This window comes from Bactrocera neohumeralis, chromosome 2, assembly GCF_024586455.1.
Source record: "Bactrocera neohumeralis isolate Rockhampton chromosome 2, APGP_CSIRO_Bneo_wtdbg2-racon-allhic-juicebox.fasta_v2, whole genome shotgun sequence".
NCBI lineage: Eukaryota > Metazoa > Arthropoda > Insecta > Diptera > Tephritidae > Bactrocera > Bactrocera neohumeralis.
Window position 1 is genome coordinate 76,504,186 of NC_065919.1, and position 16,542 is coordinate 76,520,727.

At 34.7% G+C, this 16,542-nt stretch overlaps 1 protein-coding gene across 16 annotated transcripts in view; it reads left to right on the forward strand.

Annotated features, from left to right (window-relative positions):
* LOC126755256 (heterogeneous nuclear ribonucleoprotein R) overlaps window positions 1-16,542 on the forward strand; it is a 148,503-nt gene that overhangs the window by 61,694 nt on the left and 70,267 nt on the right. The window contains exon 1 of one of the 16 annotated variants that reach the window (XM_050467730.1): window positions 7,193-10,226. The exons of the other annotated variants lie outside the window; for them this stretch is intronic. The gene's annotated coding sequence lies outside the window, so the exon portion shown is untranslated. Of the gene's footprint in view, window positions 1-7,192; window positions 10,227-16,542 lie in introns of those variants that run through there. 16 annotated transcript variants of the gene reach the window in all.

Below are 16,542 nucleotides of genomic sequence, written 5' to 3' on the forward strand. Positions count from 1 at the left end.
AATTTATCTTGTTGAATAAAAAGTTTTCCTTACAAGAGCATGCTATTGATCGATCGGTTTGTACGGCGGTATATTCGACAATGGTCCGATATAGGCGGATCCGACAAACAAGAGAGACTGAAAGACAGACGGGCATGGCTAAGCCAACTCAGCTGGTCACTACAATCATTTGTATACACATATTCTTTATAAGTTCTCTAACGCTTCCTTCTGGTGTTAAAAACTTCGTGGCAAACTCAATGTACTCTATGTTCAGAATATAAGATTTCTTTTTTAGTAGTTGTCAGCAGTCTTCTGAACAAAATGTTGCGAAATAAATATAAAATTTGAAATTCTAGGCATAGAGTTCAATATAAAACAAAATTCGGATGTTGCCACCTTTAAAGATTTATTGGTTGCTACTATATTAAGGGTCCTTATTGCCACCTTTAAAAGCTTTAAAATTTTTAAGTATTTCGTATGAGTGCAAAATCTGGGACACAATCTAATGGAGTAAAATCTTTAGAAAGAAAATTTAAAATTCAAGAAATGTGGTACCGCAGCAAATTCGAAAAATTTTGTGAATCAATTATTTACATGTGGACATCTTAGGTATATGCAACAATATTTGACACACATCCGCATCACCGCTCGTACCATCGCAATTTTTCCACAAACAATCCTTTTGCAATTGCTGGACAACATAGACCATCCGCAACATCCCTTTTGCCTGTGCATGCCACCACTTTCCACGACATGCCGTCACTGCTGTGCATACTCACTTCACCCTGCCACAAGCTTATTTTGCCGCACACTCGCCTTGTGTGTACGTGTAAGAATCGAATGCAGACAAGTCCTTGTGACAATCCCTCCCTCCGCCGCCGGTGTAGATTCATTCGCCACATAAAAAGGAAAAAACCTATGTTGTAAGAAAAAAAACTTTATTATTTCGTTGTTGTTGTTATTGTGTGCATTATTTTTGCGAATGTTTTCCCTTTTTTTTTTGGGTACATTTCGTTTGTGGAGCGGCAGTTGCTCGATTCGCGATCTGAGTCGCGGCGCTGCGGTGCCGACTCGCCGAACGAAGTGTTGAATGTCATTTTATTATATCAAATAGATGGACGGATGCGATGCGGCGTGCATACATATGTTGGTATGTGGGTATGTCGACGTAAGTGCTGGGTACCAAAACGAAAACTGTGGGAATGAAAACAGGATTCCTCTTCGATAAAATTACGATGGTCATCTTGTGTGTCAGCATCGTCATTTGCATTGATACCGACACACCGGTACACCGGCACAGTAGCGGTGCAGGGGTACTTGCAGGCACAAAGTGACGTGTGTCCTCGCTTAATTTTCGCCACAGTGGTACATATGTATGTTGGTATCTGGTATATTCATGTATACATAAATTATGCATTTTATCGGCATACACGATTTTACTTAAAATTATTTTATTATTTATTAGTAGCTGAAAGTACATAAGCACAGAAATTTTCTCTTTTGAGTATGAGGTGAAGCCCGAAGTGCTGCTGTTTCAGATTTGGCATGCATGGACCACAATGTAGCTTTCAATCTGTTTTCAAATTCAAACACTTTACCAAGAAATGTCTGCATTAGCCGCAGAAATGTCTTGTAAAATCATAAGTTGGTTCATATTTTTAAGAAATTTATTCTTTCCGTTTCCATATGGCTGAATTTTACTCAATAGGAAAGAACCATGCAGCATAGTTTATAGCGGATTGCTCTGAGCACGATATTAAGGTCACGAATACTGTAATATTCTAAGAAAACTTTTTGAAATACATATGTATAATCACTTTTTGCCGCAAACTTTTCGTAGCCCTGTTTTGTTTCTTATCTTCTTCTTCTTCTTAATTGGCGTAGACACCGCTTACGCGATTATAGCCGAGTTAACAACAGCGCGCCAGTCGTTTCTTCTTTTCGCTACGTGGCGCCAATTGAATATTCCAAGCGAAGCCAGGTCCTTCTCCACTTGGTCCTTCCAACGGAGTGGAGGTCTTCCTCTTCCTCTGCTTCCCCCGGCGGGTACTGCGTCGAATACTTTCTGAGCTGGAGTGTTTTCATCCATCCGGACAACATGACCTAGCCAGCGTAGCCGCTGTCTTTTAATTCGCTGAACTATGTCAATGTCGTCGTATATCTCGTACAGCTCATCGTTCCATCGGATGTTTCTTATCACATGTGTATTAAAAAGCTTCTTTCGTTCTAAGGGCCTCCAAAGTCTAACTAAACTAAGTGTAACTAAGCTTAGATTCTTTCGAAAATATTGCACAGTTTGCTTCCGGCTCATATAAAAAGCAGTTCATATATTTCTTTGTTGTTTGAATACACTAAAATTAACATAATTTCAAATATTTGTTAAAAAGGATTTCATTCATGAAATTGCCTTGATTTACTTTATGATTGCAACTAACAATACGTTTTTCCTAAGACTATATTGAGCCATACTACGTTCATCGAACCCTTGCTTCTATCTGAGATCACCCAAACGACAAATGGATGGATTATGAATATTTGGTATAGAACGCCAGTCTACTGAAATTTAAGAAGCAGTAGATCATGTTTTTAATTTCCAGTCATAGTAGTGCAATTCATCATGCTTAACTGAACCAACAAAATGCTCAATATCAAAATCTCTTTTTTTTTGTTGGCTTCCTTCTAAGTAGTAGAATTCAGTCTCGGCGATTTGCCGGGTCATGATCCGGAGAATGCGTTGGCAATTCTGATATCAATGTTTGTCGCCATTCTCAGACAGACCGGTCGATGCTGAGCTCTCGTGGCACCAAGCGGAATAGAGCTTTCGCACAGTTAGAAGGCCAGAATTTTTTCTGAGAAAACTTAAATTTTTTGTTCCACCAATTTTTGCACATATTATGGTGTCTTAACTGTATTTTAAGACTTAATGTTAGTAAAAATATTTATGTGGAAGGGAACTACAGCTGATCTCCGGGAGCTCCAATACAAAACGACGTTTTGCGGTGACTACCATATCTCCGAACTGGATTCTCTGAAATTAAAAAAACCAAACAGATTTCGTTAAAGTAATATTAAATCTAGTAATTAATTGAAGGAGTAAGTAAAATAAATTTGTGTGACAAAATGGCGGATTCTCGAAAAAATAAAAATTTATTTTTGACCAAAATTTTGGGCTTAAATTGTTTATTAAAAAAAAATATTTTTTTCAGTAAGAAAGAATCATCATAGAAACCATACGCTCTTTTCATCCTGCTGCGTTTATGAAAATGTGCAGGATGTGTTTTTGGGTACTTTCGGTTTTGGGAAATGTTACAAGTCAAATATTTCCAAAATAACATATCAAAAAAGCTATTAAATCATAGCATTCAAACTTCATCAATTAAAATATCCGATTCAACTGTTATACTATGTGTCTGGATTTTTCAACGGAATGGATGTTTTTCCTTCAAGTAGAATGAGTCCTATTCTCAAAATTTTAATTTCTGCAAAAGCAATGACATGATTTTAAATTTAATTATTCCATGCTGAAAGACATCGTGACATACTTAGAGTTTTACTCGAATCATTTCAATAACTAAATGAACATATCATACTAATAAAGCTCTTTGAGAAACATGAAGAAACGCTCGTCTAAAAAAATAGCAGTTTATTTATTAAATCATTCACTTGGAAGAGATTATAACAGTGATGACAATGCCATATTATGACTGTATGATGAATTCGCGTCAGTATGACTTCATACCGTACACACCTGTTCGCCGCACAACAAAAGGCATCAGTCAAAGTGACAACAAGACATGGAGCAAGCAGTCAGGCAGTGTTGTCATTGTTGCAGTGTTGAGGCGACCTAGAGGGATACGATTAGGCAAATCATGCGAGATCTTATCGCTTATCGTGACGCTCCAAGCACAAAAAGTACACACACGCAACAACAACAACAACGGATTGCATATGAGCACATATATGTATGTGTGTATGTTGTCACGAATGGCCGAAAGTTAATTAATGGCAGAAGAAGAGCATTGTAGAGCGTTTGCATGCCAAGGCAGCCGCGGACAGGCAGCAGACAGGGTGGAGAGGCACTGCGAATGGCTTTAAAAAATGCAGTTAATTGAAATGTTCCACAGGCATATCTGATGGCGATACTTAAGCGCTAGTAACTGCACAAAAATTGAGGGTAAGATGCAGGAACGGACGGACATGGCGTAGAGGCCACTAAAGCAATGAAATTGAGAAAAAATGAGACAACTGCGGAAAAGAGTACTTAACTGAGTTACAATGCATAAGATTTGCTTTGCAAAAAAAACAAAAAATGAAAAAAATAAAGAAAAATGCGAGAGTCAAAAATAGCCATTGCGCTTTGCATGCGGATTCGTGTGATGAACCTGGAAGAGCTACAATTTTGCCACTGCTGCTGTTGTTGTGGTGGCTATTTTGCGGCTCTAACTGCATTCGCCAGCGCCTGGCTGCAAGAGAGAAAGCCAAGCCGAAAAGTTTAGGAATAAGTGAGGAAGTGAGAAGTTGAGTAGCGGCAATGCAACGCTGTGCGGGCCGCAGAAGCGATTGCATAGCGACGGCGCGACAAAATATTGGCACAAACACACATATACACAAACATAGACAGTTTGAGTAGCAGCTCAGCGCAAGTGCTTCGGTGTGAGCTCGAATTTGCTGCACCGGCCGGCCAAATGAGCACGAACGGCTGTATGTGCCTGCTTAGGTGTATGTACATATGTGCGAGTGCAAAATGCAACTCTGTGAACGGCAATGAGCTACGGAAGAGAACAGCAAAACAAACAGTTAAAAGTTAGCAAACTTAGCTGAAAATACAAAGTGATAGACGAACTACAATAGCAAGACGGAAGTTGAAAAGCAACAATAAAAACAATTAGCAAGAATATGGAATTATGTGCATAAGGGTTGGCGAAACTGTAGAGCGCTGCATGGTGAGACCGGCAATCGCACGCACACAAGCAAGCACCACTACACTGGCCACACACACACACATTAACAGCTTTTTGCCGAGACAAAATGCACTCACACTAATGCAACTCTAAGCCAATGCAGCTGAAGAGAGAGCAGCGAGCGCAAGCTTTCCGGCAGCCATCGCAGCGACAGCAAAAAATGTGTGTAGCGAGGAAATGAAGAAAAAATATGTGCGCGCACACATACATACCAACATATTTGCAAAAATGTGCGAGTGTGGCCGCAAACTGCAGCAACGACGCCGCACATGCGAGGAGGGGTAAACGACTAAGAGTAAGCGTAAATTGTGTGGACAACAGCAAGCAGCCAGCCAGCCAGCAGCCACTCAGGCGAGGCAGACAAGGATTTCAGATACATTTTTGCGCTACAATACTTCTGCAGCGGCAAACGCCATTGCCGCCGGTGCCAATTAAGCCACAAACACACACATACCACTTGCATACACGCTCATTCACTCAGTGAGTTTGGCAGTTTTGCACTCCGCTACTCTTTTATCGCTGCCAAAGCGGACTTTTTGTCGATAGAGCAGCAGCAGCAGCAGCGAGGCTGAGCCAAGAACCAGAAGAGTCGTCGATGAGACAGAGTCGTTAGCCAAAACGTCAGACATCAACGCAACCGCTACACTTAGCCACAGTATCGCGGACGGACGACGATGAGAAGATATCGCAGGCACAAATATCTAAAAATTTTCACAACTTCAATTGGATAAAATCTCAACTAAAATACGGGCATAATTATACTTTTGTCTAAATACAAAAAAAATTTCAAATTTTGCAGTACAAAATAGGAAATTTTCAAAATTCAACAGCGCAAAGCAAAATACAAAATCTAAAACAACAAGGCATAATTAACAAAAACTAAGGCAAACAACAATTCGGCCGCAGCAAAAACGCAATTTCAACACGCAACGAGGGAAATATGCGCAATTTCCGTGTTTGAGAAAACAAATTGATTTCGAAAAGTTTGCATCTAAATGAAAAAATTCGGAAAATTTATGTAACTTTCGGTTACCGTTATAAGCGTTTTGCAACAACCGTGTTAGCCGCAGCGCAAAACAACAGTGTCCGCGTATACTCAACTCAAAACAAAACAATTTAAATTTATTTTTCGAAAACACCAACAACATCATTGCAGCAGTAAACGAGTAATTAAGTAAACAAATTAAATTTACAGTTCGCAGTCTACATAATACAGCAGCAACAACAACAGCGTTGTGCATAATTAGCAAAGTAATTTTAATGAAAAAAAATTGCAACAAAATTATTGCCACAACAAATAATTTACCACACTAAATAAGTAAAATAAGTTTTCAAACTACCTACGCCTTAGTGTCTACGTTCTAAGTTAGTTTTTACAACTTTAGCTTGCATAATTTTTAAACTTTTTTACGCTTTTTTCTAATAACACTTACTTGTTTTAAGCTAACTTGTTTACTATAAATATTATTACGCGCGTTTAAGTTAATTTTTTTTAATTATAAAAACTTTAAATATTTATAAATATAAAAACTGAAACATTTCAAACTACGAGTGCGCAAGTAAAACTGTTTAAAGACTGTTTCGTGAATGCAGAAAATGTTACGAGTGCTTGATAGCATAATATTTGTGGAAAGTACGCTGTGAAAAAGACTTAACAATTACAATAAATTTAAAAAAATTAAAAAAAATATTGAATCCTTAATTTTAAGCGCTGAAAGACGCTTTTAGTGACAAATAAAGCATTAAAAATATTTTAAAAAAATATTCTTTTTGTATTTTTTGCTGCGGCAAATTTTTACTCTCTGTGCCCCCAAGTGCGTGTAATGATTGTTTAAAAAATGCAGCATTATGACGCGGCGTGCGCAAATTACCTAATTGATTATATGAAAACATTGGCGAAAAGTGTGGAAAATAATACTTGAAGATCGTGAGCGACTCAAGCAAAAGGCATAAACACAAATACAAGTGTGAAAAATACTAGTAAGAGTAAAGTAAAAAATTAATAAAAATAATAACACAAAAAACTGAAATAAAGTGAGTGAACAAGTGACAATCGCAGGATAATAAAAATAGAAACAAGAAATTGAAAAAATTAATTAAAAATAATTAATTTAAAAATTAATAATTAAAAAATTAGTATTTAAAAAAATTAATTAAAAAATAATTAATAAAACAATTAATTAAAAATTAATAATTAAAATAATTAATTAAAATTATTAATAAATTAAAACACAATTAATCAACAAACATAAAAATAATTTAAAAAACAGAAAGAGTGACATAAATTACCGATATACAAATATTTTATAAAGCAAAAACACAAATCTACAACAAAAAAGCAATAAACTTGGCAATTCACAACCCATTTACTTAACATAGACATATAAACGCCGGATTAGCTATACATTTGTGGAGAAACGCTTGCAACGGCAACGCAAAGGTTGTGACAACTTGGAACAAAGAAATCTGATTGTTTTACTACATATGATAACACAGCGAATATAAATCTATAGAAGCGATACAAAGCGCATGCAAATTTGCTATAAAAACAGCAAATACTACAAAAACAAAAATTTTTAAAAAAAAAAAACATAAAAATTATTGAGTAAAATTTTATTTAAAAAATAGAACAAAACACTAATTTAAACTGCGAGAATAGTGAGTGAAATATAAAAAGTTCAGAGTGATGCTATAAAAAACAGCTGATTTTTGCTATAAAAATTCATTATTGTGTGCCTAAAGTTAGAAAAAAACGAAAAAGATAACGCTCACCTCACTGTGAACCTCGAACTGACTGCTACAACAACTCAATACGCTTAAGACGCATTTGGAATTTCTGCTATAAATTTCAAAAATTAATAACGGCAATTAACTTGCACCAAAAACGAAGTTATAGCAGGAAGAGCCCCACTTGGAGAGAGCAGCCATTGTCAAGTTGCTTAGTGCTGCCTTCACACGTGGCTAATACAACAACTTTCTAAGCTACTAAGCGAAGCAGAAAAGGCGGTAAAAAGTACAAAAGTGCAAAAAAGTAAAAGAGAGTACAACGTACTTAGAACTCGCGGAGCAAGTATTGGGATCACCATAACACCAACAATTTTAATTACTTAGCAACAGTCGCTCGAGATAGTTTGAAGACAGCTTTTGCAAAACGCAAAGCTCCCCAAGCTCACTGACTATACACGCCCACTCTGGCGTGCGCGCGCGCTCTCTCGCCAATATTTTAAGCGCTTACTGCAATTTTGCAACAACAAAGAGCTTAATATAATGAAATAAAACTGCATTGAGACTAGATACAACGAGCGGTTTAGAATCATTCGGTCGTTGCAAGTTCGTGACTTAGCTGCATTGGAATTGTCCCTGCATTAGTGTTGGTGCAAAGCGTACACGAGCGCTAAACATACGCCTTAGCGAATACATATACGAGGAGAACACATTGTAGCCGGACGTCAGTGTTTGAAGAACAAAAAGAACGACGACAACAACACCAACAGCATAATCGTATTAATCACAGCAGCGATCGTAAGTGCAGGCTTTTTTGCTTTCACCAACAACAACAACACTTGCGTGTATCGGCGACAGCTTTGCCGACGGTTAAGCGCATTCGTTGATGTTCGTCGGTCTAAGATCGGCGCTGCTGCAGTAATTACATCGTTGCATTCGATTGCATTTCGTGCATTTCGCAATCGTGTTGAGCGCACAGATACGCTCTCACCACCACCACCACCATTACCACTACTAGTGCAGCCATCGCGCCGAGCTACGACGCTTTACAACGGAAACCGGCCCCAACGAGCCGGCGGCACAGCACTACATATTGAATTTTGATCAGTTCATTGTTGAAACGCATCATACTTTGGCGCGCACGTTCTCTGACGCTACGAAACGAAGCAATTTTTTTGTTTTTGTTTACACTGCACCCGATTGCAACGAGCCGAGAAAGTGCATCCGATTCATTGCTGTTGCTGTTGTTGCTCTCGCATAGAGATTTGAATTCGACAACCGGTGTTGGTGCGGCGACGAGCGACTCAGTCGGTTAGTGTGCAAATAAGTAGTATCCGGAGCAGGAAGGCAGCAAACTGACGACGGTCAGCGCAAACGAATTGCAGTGAATCAAAATTTTATTAGAAAAATTTAATTAGAGAAAAGCAAATTGGCTAAAACACAACACAAAAATAAACGACGTGAATGTGGTGAATGCAAAAAAAAGTCGTATAATCAAAAAACAAAAGAGAGCTTTAAGTGCAGCAGTAAAATCAAAGTGGAAAATCGGCAACTGAAACGACAAAAAAAATTTGCAACGACGGCCAAGTGCAACGAGGTCCATTCACTGCACACAGCAAAGTTCAGCGCTGGCAACAGCCATAACCGCCATACGAGCACGAGCAACTCGAGGAGAAGCAGCAGCAGGAGCGCGGCAGTAGCTAAAGAGCACACTCACTGCATTGGCATTACTTGGCGATCCGTGACGTGTACGTGTACCACCTCGTACAAGTTTAATAGGTACGACTCGTCGTTCCAGATTCGCGTTTCGTTTCGTGTGATCGCCGCGTGGCAACGTGCAGTTCGCGTCTGCAACCAACACGATTAAGAGTCAATGAAATTGGCAAATCGGCAAACTGTTCAGGAAATCTGCAAGTGAACGGCATATGTGAAAAACGTGTTCAAAGTGCTACGAAAAAGTATTGAACATCCATCAAAAAGCAAATCAAATAAATACGGTATATGAAATAAAGAAAAATTACATTAAAGCATAGAACAAATTGTTAAAGCTAAAAAGTAAATTTTAAACAATTTTGTGCTGCTTGAAATTTAGCTGTGAATTAAACGAGCAAAGCAAACGCTACAGCGCAGCAAGCAAGGCGTATTGGTAGATGAAGTAGAAGCTGAAAAAGCAGAAAAGCCCCATCAACGTGTTCTCTTAGTGAAATTTTATACATTTGTTTGAATATTTTTGTGTGCATTGACCGTTTTGTTTTAGTTTTATACTATTTGTTGTTAAATACTACCAATACATCACATAAATATATACTTAACTCTAAGCGCAAGCGACTACATTACATATTTGCATTGATATTATAAGAAAAAGAACAAAATAACAACAACAAACAAAACATAAAAGAAAAACATAAAAACAACGCAGTCCAAACTTCTTTTGGTGGTGTTTCTACGTGCCTCTACATTACATTAGCTTACTAGGATCAGCAGTACATAAGGAATACAACAACAAGTCTGTCTACATTTTCAAACGTGCATTAAGGATAAAACAACACTAAACAATTAGTAAGTGCCTTATTAATATTTTTGTTTGTAAATATTATAGTTATTGCATATGAAAGTATGAAACCATAAATTTCGCCGGTGCTGCCGGTGACATTTTTTAAGCTTCATAGCCTGAAAGAAGTTTCTCTGAAGTTGCTTAAACTAAATTTAGTAAAATAATTATTTTATTAATGGATTTGTTAGTTAAACCAACTTTTTTTGTAAACAAAAGTTAACGCAGACCTGAGTTTTTTGCTTTAAAAAAACCATGTAAGAAAAGCAAATTATTTTTCCTTTTAAAAAATTTAAAATTTTTAGCAAACACGAAAGGCCTACTATAAATATTTTTTATGGATTTAAAAGTTTGTTGCAAATCACTAGCAAAAATGTAGCATGGATAGGGTGTACATGAGAACTATGATATGGTAATGTTTGCCTCATATTTTTTTACAATTCCCAGTTAACAAATTAAATAAATTTTTTTTTTGGATTTTTTTTTCAACAATTTCATTTGAAAAGCTAATGTTTACAATGCTTGATTAAATTATTATTATTATTTTTTTTTTTTTTTGCTAATACTGCGTTTAGACGATTTAGAGAATAAATGCTTGCACTATGCTTAGACTAAAGGAAATTTGGTGCCCACTACGAAACAAAATTCAATCATTTTAATTTAATTTAAATCTAATATCTACATTTTAACTTATTAATTTTAAATTTTTTTCTTAATAAAAAACAGTAATTGGAGAAATGTAATATTTTCGGTATACAATTTTTTAATACTATTTTCTTAGAAAAATAGGTAATAATTTAAAATTATTATGTAACTAACGTTCCAATTAGAAACGGTGCTTATACAATAGAATATGGAAAAAATAGAAAATTTTAAGTCATTCAGACTAAACGACTACTGCAAGTCGTTCAGCTAATTAAATGCATTTTCTACAATTTGTTCAAAGTCGCCAAATGAATTAGTGTAAACAGCGAAACTTATTGGTGAAATTTTACGACGATTTTTACGATAATGATGTAGTCCGTAAATACAGGGTTTTCCAATAAGGGTGACATGATTTCTTAAAAAAAAAAGAAAACACTAAATGTTAATGAAACAATATGAAGTAAAATCGATGCAATTAAGTGCTGAATATAATAATATTCAAATGGCCTTCACGACTTTTTTTTGCAGGAACGAATTCAATGAACCCAATTTTCGAGTACTTTTCCCACTATCTTCATATCGAAAGAAGTACGGACCGCAGTGGCGTAGCTAAGGGGGCGAAGGGGGCCGTCGCCCCGGGCGCAACGTCTTGGTGGCGGCAAAACGATCTTCGCTGTTTTTTAATATTCAGAAAAATACTTCAACAAATTTTTTTACAAAATTTATTATAAAAGATAAAGAGTTGTACACTCACAATGTAATAATCTGCATAACAATGAAAAATATTAAGTTTTACTCGAATACTCTTCAAACTTTGAATTTGTCTTATATCTTTTGGCTTATATCTTTCTTAAAAATAGTGTTAGAACAAAAATATGCACTTTTCTAGCTTTGTCTAGCGACGTGTCACTCTCACAGTTACCCTATGCTTTGAATGTAACAAATACTTTTATTTCTTAAAATTTAAAAAATGGTAATTAAAAACTCCAATTCGGGCAAAAATTCCTGCAAATTGTGTCAAAAAAGGTGCAAGATATAGGGCGAAAAAAGGGTTTTTTCTATGGCTTTTAATAAGACGTCTTGTAAATTTACTATCAATTTCCTCAAATACCGTATTGTGAGAATTTTGGAACTTCAGATTTTGCGTGGCTTCTAGTTCCTAACTTTTATATACTTAATATCGAAGATATTTTGTAAAAAATCACTTTTGTAGTTCGACCTCATGAAACTTGTTGGTAGGTAGATAAAGGGGGGCGGCAGAACATCCTTGGCCCCGGGCGCCCGAAGTTGTAGCTCCGCCACTGACGCACCGGTGATTTTACTAAACCAAATCACACTGTCAATTTAGGTAAATGTAATGGTTGTTCATGAATAATTTGAGAATTTTCACTAAAATCGACAGTTCTGTTTATTTACCGCATCACTAATATAAAAGTGAGACGGCCATAAAATGTCCAAAACGCACGAAAAGTTGCAAATGTAGAACGATTATTTTGATAATAAAATTTAATAATTTGTAAACGTTGTTCTTGTATATATTTTAATGACAAAATTGTAAACATTACTTAGTACAATGAAAAAATAAAAATCATGACATTAAAAATGGCCGAAATGACACTTAGAAATCGTATCATCCCTATTGGAAAACTCCGTATGTTCAAGGTGTAGTCGAATAAGTTCGTAAAATGGTGTAGATTATATTCCTTTTGAGGTTCGAAAAAGCATATTTGCTTTAGTATCCTTTAAAAACTATCCATCGAAGGATTCCAGCACCGAAAACCAAAATTGAAATATTTATTTTGTTTTTAATGAGATTTGATTTGTTTGATGATCCGGATGAGCGGAGAATTTTTATTAAAATACCTATATATTTTAACTGCGTGTGGATTTTTTTTAATACTTTGCCTTTATTGTTATTCAAATGACATCTTCAATAAAAAAGAAGTATTTTTTCATGCAAATGTTATTTTATTTTTTTGCATTATTTGTAACCCTTAATTGTGATGATATAAAAGTTTTAAGAAAATGAGAGGTTATGAAAATATGAAATACTGCAGAAATTTATGAAAAATTGTATTGCTTAATTTTGCAACGTTTAGGTACATATACATATTTGTTTATGTATAGAGAGTTCCAGACGATTAATTATTGAATTAGACGCTGTTTTTATTAAAAGATTCTCGTCTATATATTTAAAAAGATTGTATAATGGACCTTTAAAATGATGATTATCCAGTAAGGTTCTAATATTAGTACTTATGTCATTTAGGTAGACAGTATTTTTCTTGACTTAGTATATTTTATTTACTTATGTTATGAATATCCTTATAAAATTCGTAAACTAATTTCAAATATGGCTTTGAAAATTAACTTCATAATAATAGTAATATGTTAAAAGTTAGTGAATATGTCTCAAAAAATCAAAATAAAAATGTTTAAGGGGGTCATCCCATGTGATGGCCTGTTTTTTTTTTGGGAGTTTTGAGGACCTTCCTTCTGAGACCAGTAAAAAAAAAATAATAATATAAATTTTAAGATCAAAATATTGTGTAGATCATGAATTACATCGTGCTGAATACTCCCCGTCTCAAAAATAGGACGCACTCCTCCAGTATTCCAGCTGTTTGTCTTATCTGAAACAAAAAAAGAATAACGGCGTATTAATATGGGAGCCTAAATGCACGGAAGTCATTTTTGAGATACGATGAAGAAAAATCACAGTTTTGAGAAAAACGTGTTTAAGGATCACTTAAACAACAGCTGAACAGCTCGTTCTTTTAACTGCTGTATATTTAAAACGACTTCGAATTTTTAAAATCATTTTTAAAATCACTTTGCGACCGTATTCTAGGCATGCAAGGAAAGCAATTTATGAGAAATAGGAATCAAAATGTAGAATATTGCTTTGTAAAAAGTACGAAGATTGAAATAAAAACCTTAAAATTTTTTATTTAAATTATATTAAATTAAAATTAATTAATAATTTGCATAAAAATTAAATAAAATAATACAAAAAATAAACTGATTTAATAACAAACAATTTTATCAATAAAATATTAGCATCTGATTTTTTATTTAATTTAATTTAATTTAATTTTTTTAAATTTATTAAATGTCATACTACCATAATTCATCCTCATAGTGTTTTCATAAAATTTAGTTATTGTTTTTTATAATTAAACAAATTCTAAATATATTGAAATTAAAAAAAATCTTATTTTTTATGATTTATAAGATTTCAAATTTATTTATGAATATCCATTATTATATATGGATTTACGAAAATCCTTATATTTAATTTCTGTTATACTGATATTCAAGTATTTGAATTTTTTTCTTTAGAACTTTGATTATTGGTATATTCTATCCAACCTTGCAGTAATAATATGTATGAAATTCCCAGTTGTTATGTACCAAATACTCGTAGTATGTCTGGGAATTATTGATCCATACCGCGCTCAAAACAAAATTCAAAATCTTAATAATTTTAAGTATTAAATATTTATATTTTTTGTACTTATATTTTATTTTATTTTTTTGTTAATTTGTTCCGAATAAATATTCTAAAATTCTTGAACATATTTAAATGTGTCCAAATGTTTCAGAATAATCCAAGTACACCCCTTAGAACTATTTTAATTTATATAAAACCGCTGAGCTGCACGAACATATTTTTCATTATGGATGGAACGTGTCTTTCACAGGGACAATATTTCAAACTTATATTTCTTTCGTGTAAATTTGTATACTATTCGAGAAAATTACTGCATTTTATTTGTGCATTCCTTGCTTTGTTTCCCACTAGCAAAGCAGACTTCAAAATAATGCTGCAAAGTAATGAATCGAAAAGTCGAAAGCGAAGCAAAACAAAAAAGATATTTCTAAAACTATTTTATATAAAATAAAAATATTGTACGTCAACTATTATATTTGTGCATTTACGTGTGCAATTTACACAGCAATGAGTTTTTTATATTTTATACTCCCCCGCCACACCGCAAACGCTTTAATTATCTAATGGTTTCTGCCTTGCCGTCCTTTGGGACTGCTGGACTGACTGACTGCCAGCACATTAGCGGAACTACGACGTGCCTAAGTATGCCCATCAATGGGTGAAATATCTAAAAAATGTACTTGCTTATATTCCCTTTGTGGCCGCCGATCGCTGGTATTCGCGCGAAACGTGCGCTCATCGCCACCGCGACAGCTAAATTTCAACTTTGTGCAATGATTAATTTGGCGATGATTAATTTCCCACAAAACATGACGAAGAGTCACTTGTTATACTAGTAAATTTGCTTGCAAATAGTGCTTAACTGTATATACTCTCCTACTGACATACATACATTCGCACGTAGTTTCTCACCACAAGCAACAGCTGCTGTCATTTGCCGCTCATAGAGGCGCTTGCATCACGTGTTGACGCTGTTATTGGAAATGGAAGTCATTGTCGGTAGCTCCCAGTAGCTTTTCCCCTCGCCAGCAGCGAGGTAATTAATATTTAAATATGACTTCCTTTGCGTTTGATCACGAAGCGTTTATGGCGAAATTTTTACTTCAAAGCCACTTACTGATCAGTCATGAGTTCAACTACATACTACATACAAACATATGTACATGGGAAAATATGTATATAAATATAATTGTGCCCACCCACCGCTGTTGTTTAGCTCTGATAAGCTGATTGCAAGTTTAGGGTAATCCTCAATAGTTTGTCAGTTAAGGCAATGTGGATATTGCAACATGATGTTGGTTGTTTTTGTATTCGTTGAGACTTGTTGTTCCATAAGCCTTGCTATTTTCAGTGTCATGTTGGTGGTGGTGGGTGCAAGTTTGGCTGTTGCTATTTTTGGGGAGTGACGTGTTGGTGGTTAGTTGCGCGGGTCATGGGTGCGCGGCAAGTGGTGGTGGTTGATAACTATCGCTATTTGGCATAAAATTCTTTTGCAATCATGTTCAATTTCATTTACTGCTATGTTAGAGATATATTTGGGATTTGCACGGAAGCAATTTTTTTCTGATAAATGCTTTAGTTTTAATATTTGTTCGCATACTCAATAATTTTTTTTATAAAAACTGATTTTTTTGGAAAAATTAATGGGTCTTATTTTTTTTTTTGTTTTTATTATTTTCAATAAAAATTTAAGTAAATATATTTAATGTACAAAGGAAATAATTAATGATAAATAATTAATAATCAATGAGTGATTCATTGAAGTTCGCAACATTTTTTTCTTAAAATAAATCAAATAGTTTAAAAATCACATTAGGGTGCTTCTGTATATTTTAAAAAATTTTAAAACATCACTTTTAGGAATAGCACTAGTTGCTTCGAAAATTTTATATTATATGAGTTTTTAGAGAGTTAGAGTTTAACTCAGCAAAAAAAGTATTTTAGAGACTATTAGAGAGTTAAAGTATTCCCAAACAATTATTAGTTGATTTGTATCACCGGTGAAACTTATGTGCTCAATACATATAAATGTCAAACTAAAAAAATTACTAATTCATTTCAAAGATAGCAAAATATAAGAGTATCTAGAAGTTGCTAAAATAATCTTCTCCTATGTGAACTAAAATGCATTCTGAGGTAACTCAACAACCGGTTATACCCCCTAAATTTGATCCAAAAACCTTGGTACAATAAACGCCAAAACAAAATTAGAATGTTGAGATGAT